Source organism: Anomaloglossus baeobatrachus, chromosome 2, assembly GCF_048569485.1.
Source record: "Anomaloglossus baeobatrachus isolate aAnoBae1 chromosome 2, aAnoBae1.hap1, whole genome shotgun sequence".
Classification (NCBI taxonomy): domain Eukaryota; kingdom Metazoa; phylum Chordata; class Amphibia; order Anura; family Aromobatidae; genus Anomaloglossus; species Anomaloglossus baeobatrachus.
Genome location: NC_134354.1, coordinates 331134559 through 331147728, shown reverse-complemented (window position 1 = coordinate 331147728; position 13170 = coordinate 331134559). Strand labels below are relative to the sequence as shown.

The window sequence follows — 13170 nt, the reverse complement described above, 5'->3', positions numbered from 1 at the left end:
AAAATGGCCTGGACCATTCTCCAATGACTAGCGATCTCACAGCAGGGGCCTGATCGCTGGTAGATGTCACACATAACGAGATCGCTAACGGGATTGCTACTGCGTCACAGAAACCATGACTCAGCAGCGATCTCGCTAGCGATCTCGTTATGTGTGACGGTACCTATAGGCTTGTGTGAGCTTAACCTTAGACTGCCACTTGAGATTTTTATCAACGAGCCTGACAATATAAATAACAGTAAGTGACAATTGTGATCACCGAAACAACACTATTAGAAACATGATATGATCAGTGCCACATTGTGGGAAAAATGTGCATAGGTGACCATAGTACATCCACCCATATTTCACAAACATATTACACCAATTTATACTTCAGTTAATGTATAGGACTGGAGAATGCATAGTGCAGTTTCTAAATGTTTAACTTCCTTTTATAATATTAAAGAGGAACCTTAGAAAGGGGGAAGTTTCCGAGAAAGACTCAGCGTGTGAAATAGACAGGCCAATATTTGGAGACAGATGTAAAAGTAGTTTCATAGAAAAGTAGGAGCCTTAAAAGGGAAAGGAAGATCAAATATAAGAGAAGAGAGGGAAGACCATCCGATGAAAACCATCACACCATAGCAGGTAAGCTTCAATTTGTCATAAGTGTAAATGTACCGTACATCGTGTGACATGTTGAAGGGGTTATCCGGGACTTTTTAAGTTTATAATATACCTAAGCACTAACAGGTAGTCGCTAACTATGTGTCTTTTGTGCCCGGTGCCAATCTCTACCAAAACAGAGCAGCCACAGACTACTCTTGATAGCGATTCATCATGCTGACAAAGTGCCAACTTCTTTTCTGCTTTGTTCTGTTGACGGGATATGACTGCTGACATCATGCTGATTGACAGCTTGCTCCCTACTGCCTAAATGCGGGAAGTCAATAGAAAAATACAAGGCACTCCCAAGATTGGCTGCAACGTGTGATTTATTTAAAGTGCACCCCTACATCTATTACCATCAGCACAGAGGAAGTGCCATTTACTTCTTGTTGTAAATGCGGGAAGTCTGCTGTCAATAAGGATGAAGCCAACAGTCAAAACCTGTGGATAGAGCAGCCCAGAAGCCCAGAAGAGATGCTCAATGGCCGGCAGAAGCAGTCAGTGACTGCTCTGAGCCAGTGATGGGTACAACAAGCAGGTAGTTGCATCTGTTACCAAGTATCTGCTTATTAGTTTTTAGGCACATAATGAAAAAAATATGGTTAACTTCTTTAAAAGAGATGCTGTTCCAGTGTTCAAAAGGGATTGGAAAACTTCTCTCATAATAAATAAGAGATAAGAAAAACATTGTTTTCAACAGAAAGGTGAATTGTTCTTTATATGTCATGGGAAGAAAGTTATCTTAAACTCCATAATATAATGAATGGGCTTCACTTTAATTTCTTGACCAGCTGATAAAAAAGTGGTATGGCCACCACTCTATGAAAGTGTATTAACCTCTTAATTAACTTATGCCCAAACAGTGAAACCCAAATATGTTTGCCGTATTAGGCGAATAAATGCCATAGAGGGGAGCACCGCTTAGGACCCACCTCTAATGTGCCAAAAGGTGTCTCAGTAATGCTTGTTTACAATACAAGGATGGCAATCCATGTTTCCATATGTGCAAGAATTTTCAAGCCATAAGTCATGGTTATATTTTTATAACGATTTTAATGCTCATAGTGCTGTGAGCTCATTAGTAAATGTATAAAGGTGAAATCAGGAGGAAAAAATCTGCAACAAATGTAGGACATTATTGACATGCTGAACAATTGAAAATCTGTTGTACGTTCGATTTTATTTTATTTTCTATCCTGCTATGTATGGATGACGTTTCAGAAGCCCATCCACATTTATTATACTTAAGCATAGGTCTACACACCGACTTTGGCCATGACACCTGTCATGTGAGCAAGGTTAACTCAATGCCATTGCTACATCACTGAGCAATATGAGTGAATGGGTTGCATTCCGACACCGAGTGTACTGCGACAAGCAAGTCACAAGAAGTCCAATCTCTTTGGATTTTCTGTAACTTGCAGGTCACGGTTGCAGTACCTTCACTCACAATGCAACCCACTTTTACTTGTATTGTGCTGTGATGTACAGCGGTACAAAGCAAAGCTTAGTCACAAGATAGCTGTTGCAGCAAAAGACACAATGTAGCTTTAGCCTTAAACTCAGCAAATCCATTTGAACTGACCCTAAAGGGTGCTTTAGGGTGCGATAGCTAGCGATGTCGTGCTCGATAGCACCCGCCCCGTCGTTCGTGCGACATTTGGTGATTACTGCCGTAGCGAACATTATCACTACGGCAGCGTCACACGCGCATACCTTTTCAGTAATGTCGCTGTGACCGCCGAACAATCCCTCCTTCAAGGGGAAGGTGCGTTCAGTGTCATAGTCACGTCACTGCAGCGTCACTAAGCAGCCGCCCAATAGCAGAGGAGGGGCTGAGATGAGCGGCTAGAATATCCTGCCCACCTCCTTCCTTCCTCATTGCCGGTGGACGCAGGTAAGGAGATGTTCGTCGTTCCTGCGGTGTCACACAAAGCGATGTTTGATGCCGCAGGAACGACGAATAACATCGTACCTGCAGCAGCAACGATCTTATGAAAAGGAGCGAGTTGTCAACGATTAATGATTTTTGATGCTTTTGCGATCGTTGATTGTCGCTCCTTGGTGTCACACGCTGCTATGTCGCTAACAGCGCCGGATGTACGCCACTTACGACATGACCCCAACGATATATCGTTAGCGATGTCGCAGCGTGTAAAGCACCCTTAAAGCTGCAATTACATAGGATACTTTCATAAGTTCATAGTTTCATAGCTTTTAAGGTTGAAAGTAGACAACCTATAGCTTAACATATTGATTCAGAGGAAGGCAAAAATCCATGTGAGACAGATGCTAATAGCCCCACATTGGGGGAAAAATTCCTTCTTGACTCCATAGATGGTAACTTAACTTTTGTAGTGCATTAGCCAATAAAACATTATGTGGCAGAGAATCATAGAATGGTAGAGTTGGAAGGGACCTCCTGGGTCATTTGGTCCAATTTCCTACTCAAAGCAGGAATCACTAAATCATCCCACACAGATGTCCGTCTAGTCTCTGTTTAAAGACTTCCATTGAAGGGGAATGCACTGCTTCTTGTGGGAGACTATTCCACTCACTGATCATCCTCACTGTCAAAAAGTTTTTTCAAATATCTAATCTGTGTCTCCTCCCAATCAGTTTCATCCCATTGCTTCGAGTGTTTCCTTGTGCAAATGAGAATAATTCAGAGCCTTGTACAGTATGACAGCCCTTGAGATATTTGTAGGCAGCTATTAAGTCTCCTCTCAGTCTTCTTTTTTTGCAAGCTAAACATTCCCAAATCCTGTAACTGTTCCTCATAGGAGATGGTTTGCTGACCATTTTGGTAACTCTTCTCTAAACTTGCTCCAGTTTGTTGATGTGTTTGTTAAAATGTGCTGCCGAGAACTGGACACAGTGTTCCAAATGAGGTCTGACCAAAGAGGAGTAAAGGGCAATAATTACTTCATGTGATCTAGACTGTATGCTTCTATTAATACATCCTAGAATTGTGTTTGCCTTTTTTGCTCCTGCATCACACTGTTGACTCATGTTCAGTCTGTGGTCTATAGTATACCCAAGTCTTTTGCATATGTGCTGTTGCTCAGTTCTTTTCCTCCCATTCTGTGCATGTTATTTTCATTTTTCTTGCCCAGATGTAGGATTTTGTTCTAAAGTCTCATTGCTATTACACTAAAGAAACACCATCAGTGATTATGATTATCAATCTTTCCTCTAGACATAGAAGTTGCTGTTGCAGCAGTGTAAAAAGATCATTAGTAGGAATGATCGAATACCCTATTGTTCGATTCGACAAATATCCGACGAATACCTTGCCGCTATTCGAGTATTCGCGAATATTCGACCCCCAATGTAAATCTATGGAAAACCAGAATGATTTTACGTAGACCTGTCAGTGACCTTTGGTGACTGAGGAAAAGGCTGAAATGGATGGGAAAAGGCTGAAACAGTATGGGCACAGCCTGTAGAAGGTGCCTCACTGCATTTCTGGTGTATTTGAATAATGTGGTCAGAGCTGCACGCAGTGTTTACGCAGTCGCCAGACCAGCTCTCAAACCAAAGTAAAAGAAAGGAAATTGCTAAGGGGGGCTTTGCACATTGCGACATAGCTAGCCAATTGTAGCGATGCTGAGCGTGATTGTCCCCGCCCCCGTCGCAGATGCGACCTCTTGTGATAGCTGCCGTAGCGAACATTATCGCTACGGCAGCTTGACACGCACTAACCTGCCCTGCGACGTCGCTCTGGCCGGCGACCCGCCTCCTTCCTAAGGGGGCAGGTCGTGCGGCGTCACATCGACGTCACACAGCAGCCGTCCAATAGAAGCGGAGGGGCGGAGATGAGCGGGACGTAAACATCCCACCCACCTCCTTCCTTCCGCATAGCTTCTGGAGGCAGGTTAGGAGATGTTCCTTGCTCCTGCGGCATCATACACAGCGATGTGTGCTGCCGCAGGAACGAGGAACAACATCGTACCTGTCGCTGCAGCGAAATTATGAAAATGACCGACACTACACAGATCACCGATTTGCGACACTTTTGCGATCGTTTATCGGTGCATCAAGGCTTTACACGTTGCGACGTCGTTACTGGCACTGGATGTGCATCACTTTCAATTTGACCCCGACGATATCGCAGTAGCGATGTCGCACCGTGCAAAGCTCCCCTAAGAAACAGTTTCTAGTGCCTAATCACTGTAATAAAATGTCAAATCAAGCCCCGACCTCCCAAAAAAACACACTTTAGCATATGTTCACACGTTTCCTTTTTTACATTTTTCCTTCTTTTTCGATTAGAAAGGGCTGTAACTTATATATTATATTGGTGTCTGTCTCACACCTCCTTTTTTGGGACATATTTTACAGCACTTTAAAAGGTCAGCTACAATGTGCCTGTTGGGATGTTGACCTTGCCCTCCTCCTCCTCCACCAGCACCACTGGCTCCAGTGGCCCTCAACTCAAATGTAGGAAGGGCCAATGGCTGTTCTCAAATCTCAAACTTCTTAGGGCTCTCAGGTAGGCCCTGTAACATACATTGGGGAGGGATGGCAGTCATTTGTAGTTTTCTGCGTCCCCTATATCATTAGTGTGAAAGTTGGAATACGTACTCTATAACACTTTACAGTGCTATTGCCAATGTGGCCGTTTGGGTGTTAGCCTTGCCCTCCCCCTCCTCCTCCACCAACCCACCGGCTCCAGTGGCCCTCTATTCAAATTCTATTCAAATGATTCAGAAATATATGTTTTATGGACAAACGAACGTCACGCTGGGACATCGAAGCTGATGTCGTTGATGATGATTGCATCTGACCAACAGCAGGTTGGGAGCAGCAGGCATCATCGCCTGCTTCCTAGACTGCAGTTTGTGAAGCATGCAGCACCGTGGAAGTGGCAGTTGTTTCACTCTGGAACTCAGGCTCTATTCCACTAGCTAACACAGAGGATTTAAAAAAAATTCAGTTTCCCCAGGGGGGAATGGTTCAAACACCATATAGCACAGAATCAGAAGGTACCCCAATAGCTTTTTTTTAAAAAAATAGGTAGGATAAGCAACATAACATGCCAAGGAGTTTAATACTTTCAGTTCCCTTAGGGTGTGATGGTTCAGACACCATGGAGCACAGCATCACAAGGTACTCCAACCAGCTTTTTTTTTTAAAAAAAATTGGTAGGATAAGCAACAGGGCATAACATGCCAAGGATTTTAATAAATTCAGTTTCCCCAGGGGATAATGGTTCAGACACCATGGAGCACAGCATCACAAGGTACTCCCAACAGCTCCCAATAGCTTTTTTTAAAAAAATTGGTAGGATTTGCAACAGGGCATAACATGCCAAGAAGTTTAATAAATTCAGTTTCCAATACCGCCATGTGACCACCTCATGTAGGTTGAAGCTATGGATCCTGGGTAAATTTATGTATTTTCCCTCCTTCAGTTTTTTTGCAGTATGCAAAAAAAACGGAAGGCACACGGATGACAAACGGATGACATACGGACCGTATACGGAATGGAGACGGATGCCACACGGATGCACCCGTGAAAAAACGGACCTTTTATGCGGACCGCAAAAATGGATCGGTCATGTGAACGTAGCCTTATTCTGATCTGCCGTTTATAAACAGCATAAGCAAGCATTGTTGACCTTAGGGAGATCAACATATCCACTGCGGAGACACCATCACGTGTTTCTCAACGCAGTGATTCTAGAGCATTGCCCCCTGGGAAGTATGCAAATAAGAAAGCCGCGGAGACACCATCACGTGTTTCTCAACGCTGGCAGGAAACTAGCCAGGTCTTTCACCGGGAAGGAACAACCACGGGAAGGGCAGTCTCCAGTCAAGGAGACCACCTATACCAAACATGGTATCCATCCACAGACAGCCATTTCGGGGTATTTGCCCCTCATCAGTGTGGAGTAGGAATCTGGCTAGTGGAGGCAATGCCTAGTAAAAGACTACTTAAGCAAGCATTGTTGACCTTAGGGAGATCAACATATCCACTGCGGAGACACCATCACGTGTTTCTCAACGCAGTGATTCTAGAGCATTGCCCCCTGGGAAGTATGAAAATAAGAAAGCCGCGGAGACACCATCACGTGTTTCTCAACGCTGGCAGAAAACTAGCCAGGTCTTTCACCGGGAAGGAACAACCACGGGAAGGGCAGTCTCCAGTCAAGGAGACCACCTATACCAAACATGGTATCCATCCACAGACAGCCGTTTCGGGGTATTTGCCCTTCATCAGTGTGGAGTAGGAATCTGGCTAATCTAGATTCCTACTCCACACTGATGAGGGGCAAATACCCCGAAATGGCTGTCTGTGGATGGATACCATGTTTGGTATAGGTGGTCTCCTTGACTGGAGACTGCCCTTCCCGTGGTTGTTCCTTCCTGGTGAAAGACCTGGCTAGTTTCCTGCCAGCGTTGAGAAACACGTGATGGTGTCTCCGCGGCTTTCTTATTTGCATACTTCCCAGGGGGCAATGCTCTAGAATCACTGCGTTGAGAAACACGTGATGGTGTCTCCGCAGTGGATATGTTGATCTCCCTAAGGTCAACAATGCTTGCTTAATTAGTCTTTTACTAGGCATTGCCCCCACTAGCCAGATTCCTACTCCACACTGATGAGGGGCAAATACCCCGAAACGGCTGTCTGTGGATGGATACCATGTTTGGTATAGGTGGTCTCCTTGACTGGAGACTGCCCTTCCTGTGGTTGTTCCTTCCCGGTGAAAGACCTGGCTAGTTTCCTGCCAGCGTTGAGAAACACGTGATGGTGTCTCCGTGGCTTTTTTATTTGCATACTTCCCAGGGGGCAATGCTCTAGAATCACTGCGTTGAGAAACACGTGATGGTGTCTCCGCAGTGGATATGTTGATCTCCCTAAGGTCAACAATGCTTGCTTAAGTAGTCTTTTACTAGGCATTGCCCCCACTAGCCAGATTCCTACTCCACACTGATGAGGGGCAAATACCCCGAAACGGCTGTCTGTGGATGGATACCATGTTTGGTATAGGTGGTCTCCTTGACTGGAGACTGCCCTTCCCGTGGTTGTTCCTTCCCGGTGAAAGACCTGGCTAGTTTCCTGCCAGCGTTGAGAAACACGTGATGGTGTCTCCGCGGCTTTCTTATTTTCATACTTCCCAGGGGGCAATGCTCTAGAATCACTGCGTTGAGAAACACGTGATGGTGTCTCCGCAGTGGATATGTTGATCTCCCTAAGGTCAACAATGCTTGCTTAAGTAGTCTTTTACTAGGCATTGCCCCCACTAGCCAGATTCCTACTCCACACTGATGAGGGGCAAATACCCCGAAACGGCTGTCTGTGGATGGATACCATGTTTGGTATAGGTGGTCTCCTTGACTGGAGACTGCCCTTCCCGTGGTTGTTCCTTCCCGGTGAAAGACCTGGCTAGTTTCCTGCCAGCGTTGAGAAACACGTGATGGTGTCTCCGTGGCTTTCTTATTTGCATACTTCCCAGGGGGCAATGCTCTAGAATCACTGCGTTGAGAAACACGTGATGGTGTCTCCGCAGTGGATATGTTGATCTCCCTAAGGTCAACAATGCTTGCTTAAGTAGTCTTTTACTAGGCATTGCCCCCACTAGCCAGATTCCTACTCCACACTGATGAGGGGCAAATACCCCGAAACGGCTGTCTGTGGATGGATACCATGTTTGCTATAGGTGGTCTCCTTGACTGGAGACTGCCCTTCCCGTGGTTGTTCCTTCCCGGTGAAAGACCTGGCTAGTTTCCTGCCAGCGTTGAGAAACACGTGATGGTGTCTCCGCGGCTTTCTTATTTGTTTATAAACAGCAGGCAGAAATAAGTGAACAGTGCCCCTCAACATCAGAAAATCTCCCAGGTTTCAGGGGGTAGCTGAGACCCTGGAGATCATGATTCAGGCCGTTTTTTCCGGTGCCCGCTCACGTGATCACCGGTATACACCGTATACCGATGATCACGTTACAGTAAATGACAGCGCCGGTAAAAAATTATTTATTTCCCATCTGGCATGAACAAACATGTCAGATGGGAGATAAATCTCCTCCCCGGTCCCCCGCTGTCACCAAAGTTCCCCCCCAACCCCCTCTCGGAAATCAAAGATGGCCGCGCGCACAGCAGCGTGCCGGCCGCATTCACCCTACTCCTCTGATTTCTGTTGCATGTGACAGAAAACTTCTCCCCAGGCCGTGCCAGGTCACCCCCTATAACTCCACCGGTGTTCCCCGGTGTCTCACGGTACCTGTGCAGCATCGATCCCCCTCGGCCCCCTCCTTCACAATAGACGCTGCCGCATGCACAGAGTGGCTGTCAGCTCAGCTTCCTGTGTTCAGTCACAGTTAGTGGCAGTAACCATGCATCTGTAAGCTATTGCAATGCCCTAGTCATGAGGTAAGGAACATAGTTGATCAGGAGAGCTATATTACATTTCCAAATGGAGGTATATGATTTTATAGTTGCACTGCTGAACAACTACCAAACATGAGAGTCCGTTATACGCCACAAGAAAACACATCTAAATAGCGAGCTCTGTTGTTTAGTATTCATTCAGCTGGATAGCTGGACTTAAAGGGGTATTAAATCTCCAAGATCCTATCCCCAATATATAGTAGGTGGAATAGCAATAATATCAGTGTGGCGCCCTGGACAAGCCAGGGGCCACAGAGAACAACACCAACACACCCCACACTCCCGGTCAGGCACACCGAAGTCAGACACAAACCCTTGTTGCCTCCCTCCAGGGGCTGATGTCCACACCAGGGGGTGGGCCAGGTGGTTGGCCCCGCCCACCGAGGATTTCACAGTCCCGGAGGAGGGAAAAGTAGAAGAGTTCAGTTTTGACGTGAAAGTGGAAGGAAGGAAAGTGGTAGTGGAGCAACTAACTGACAGCGTCCGGGTGTGTGGCCCAGGCGGTACAGCAAGGTTGGCAGACGGTGGTGACCGTCTGCAGGAGTGGCCTATCGGAGTCTACCATAAAGACCGTGGACGGGCGGTGGCCCGGCGGTACCGGACCGGTACGCAAAGAGAAGCCAGCACCATCTGGCAGGGGCTTACGGACCCCGGCAAGGCTAGGAGTCGCCGTGAATTTGCCAAATCCGTCAGTGAAGGGAACCTCCTGGGTTTCCCAGCAGCCAAGTCCCGACAGAAGGCAACAGTCCAACCGTGAGAGGGAAACACAGCCACCGCCAAGGCTACCGTTCCCAGGGCCAGAGCCTGCGGGCAAATGGGGCTCCTCTGGCCCATATCCAAGCTGGGGAGCGGGTTACCGGTGGGAACCCATTGGAACCGTTTACAGTACATAGGTGCAGGGAAATGCAATCACCATCAACCTGCCAGGAGAAACAACACCGCAGCCGTCTGTGGGACCCGTCCATCCAGCCGTGTGTTTTACCGAGAACTGTGTCCTTATCATTGGCTGAGTGAGTACCACCGTGCCGTGCGGCACAGCGCTGCCCCCGCGACCCTGCACCTCACCAGGCCCCGTAACCCGCCTGCCATCCATCCCTATCCCCTCGCCCCGGGACAACCAACCCCCCTACCCACGGAGGGGAGAACTAATAACAAAGCTGCTCCCTGTCACCGCTCCCGGGATCCCCGTCTAGAGCAGCGGTGGTGTCACCAATATCACCACAACCGTGGGTGGCATCACAGACAATCACCAAATCCCCCACCATCCAATCAATCTCCCTTTTCACTCACGGGCGAGGAACGCCGCTCGAGTCCCCGGGATCCGGCCCACCGCTCGAGCCACCACCGAGCAGTAGCGGCAGCCGCAGCAGCAGCAGTGGCCGGACCCGAGCAGTGGGAGAGCGCAGCGTCCCCTCCTCCGCCCGCGACATCAGCAAAATTTTAATATTTGGAAATGTTGAATAGTTCTCCTGATTAGGCATACCCTTACCTCATGAGCAGGGCATTGCAGCTTTGGTAGCAACAGTTACGACATGGACTCTGCTGCTGTGGACCCGGAGAGAGTGAGTGCAGATTCATTGCACCCACACTCCTCACATGGAGGGTCTGCACTCCTAGAAAATGAGGGATACGTTCCCTGAGCGTGTCCCCCCATATTCTAGACGGTCCAGAGTCGTCGTGGGACCCCTTATTTTTTTTCCTTACAATAAATTGGTGAAAGAGGGAATGTTTTGGGGAGTGATTTTTCAAATACATTTTTTTTTTGTCACTTTGTTTTGTTAGTACTGACAGTTTGTGATGTCAGGTATCTGATAGACGCCATGACATCAAAAACTGCTGGGCTTGATGTCAGGTGACCTTACAGCTAGTATCAACCCCATTTATTACCCTGTTTGCCACTGCACCAGGGCACGGGATGAGCTGGGGTGAAGCGCATGGATTGGCGCATCTAGTGGATGCGCCATTTCTCGGGCACCTGCGGCCTGCTATTTTTAGGATGTGAAGTGCCTATAACTATGGACCTTCCCACCCTGAGAATACCAGACCACAGCTGTTCACTTTACCTTGGCTGGTGATCCAATTTGGGGGGGACCCTACTTTTTTTTGTAATTAATATGTATAAAATAATTATAAAAAAAAGAGTATAGGGTGACCTCCATATTGGATCACCAACCACGGTAAAGCTGCCAGCTGTGGTTTTCAGGCTATAGCCGTCTGCTTTACCCTAGCTGGCTATCAAAAATGGGGGGACCCCATGTCATGTTTTTTTAACTATTTTTTTAAATAAAAAAAATTAATGGGCTTCCATGTATTTTGATTGCCAGCCAAGGTAACACCTGCTTTATCTGCGCTGAGAATCAAAAATACCGTGGAGCGCTAAGTCATTTTTTTTAATAATTTATTTTTACAGCACTGTGATGTCAGGCAATCATAATACAGGGAAGCCCATTTTTTTTTTTAGTTATTGAAATAAATAATTAAAAAAAATATATATGGGCTCCCGCTGCATTTTTTGTATTGCTAGCTAAGGATAATCCAATTAGCTACTGGCTGCTAACCCCCACTGCTTGGTGTTACCTTCACTGGCAATGGAAAATCCAGGGAAGCATTTTTTATTTTTTTTGCCAAAAAACTACAAAAAAAATGACGTGAGCTTCGCCATATTTTTGTATGCTAGCCAGGTACAGCAGGCAGGTACAGCTGTCCCCAACCCCCAGCTGCCTATTTGTACCCTGCTGGGAACTAAAAATATAGGGAAGCCCTTTTTTTAATTATTTCATGAATTTCATGAAATAATTAAAAAATAAAAACCACGTAGGCTTCGCCCCATTTTTGTGTCCAGCCAGGTACATCTAGGCAGCTGGGGATTGGAATCCGTAGCACAGGTTAGCCCGAGGTTTCTGGGCCCCTCTGCTGTGAATTGCAGTCCGCAGCCGCCCCAGAAAATGGCGCTTTCATAGAAGCGCCATCATCTGGCGCTGTATCCAACTCTTCCAACAGCCCTGGAGCCGGGTGGCTTGTTGGGTAATCATGAGTTAATACTGGCTTTGTTTTACTAGCCAGTATTAAGCCAGAGAATCTTAATGTCAGGCAAGTTTGACCCGGCCATTAAGAATCTCCAATAAAGGGTTAAAAAAAGACACGACACAGAGAAAAAATACTTTAATAGAAATAAATACACAGACACACTTAGAGACTCCATGTTTATTAATCCCTCTCATCCCTCCATGATCCTGGTCTTCTGTCTTCTTTGTGCTTCAACCCATGCAGCTCTGCTACATCAGACAGCACTGCATGGGAGGAAGACGCTGCTGCTCCGTGCAGTAATCACTCTGTATGTGACAAGAGGCTGCCGGCTGTAAGCGGTGACGTCACCGCTGACAGACGGGTTACCATAGCAACAGTGCTCCGATCACGTGATTCCCGGTGCCGCTGCGTGCTGTAAGCGGTGACGTCACCGCTGACAGACGGGTTACCATAGCAACGGTGCTCCGATCACGTGATTACCGATGCCGCTATTTACCGGCTGTGACAGCTAGTCCCTGCATGTGGCTGACTCTGTAAAGAGCGTCCACATGCAGGAACGGGGAGTCGACCATGTACCAGAGCATTTCGCCGGTACACGGAAATGCTCAAACGAGCACCGCGTACCGCGGGAGGATGCAGCGATTATCGGAAGAAAAAGCGGCGGGAGACAGAGTGCAGGACGCGTCGCGGGGACCTGTAAGTGTTATGGCAATGTTTATTAACTGTATGTGTACATTTATAATGTGTTTTTATGTGTTTGTGATTGCCTCCCATTGTTTTCAATGGGTTCGAGAGGTTCGCCGAACCGAACTCGAATGCGAGCCTCTAGAGGCTCGCTCATCTCTACTCCCAACAGCTTTTATTAAAAAAATTGGTAGGATTTGCAACAAGGATTTTAATAAATTCAGTTTCCCCAGAGGATAATGGTTCATACACCATGGAGCACAGAATCACAAGGTACTCCCAACAGCTCCCAACAGCTTTTTTAAAAAAAATTGGTAGGATTTGCAACAGGGCATAACATGCCAAGAAGTTTAATAAATTCAGTTTCTAACACCGCCAAAAGGTCGCGGAAAGCCTCTGTTCCCACAAGCCGATA

The 13170-nt window shown here is 46.9% G+C and overlaps 1 protein-coding gene across 1 annotated transcript in view; it reads left to right on the top strand.

Annotated features, from left to right (window-relative positions):
- Positions 1-556: 556 nt before the first annotated feature.
- Positions 557-13170, top strand: part of FGR (FGR proto-oncogene, Src family tyrosine kinase) — an 895442-nt gene continuing 882828 nt past the window's right edge. The window contains exon 1 of the mRNA XM_075333908.1: positions 557-630. The gene's annotated coding sequence lies outside the window, so the exon portion shown is untranslated. The remainder of the gene's footprint in view (positions 631-13170) is intronic.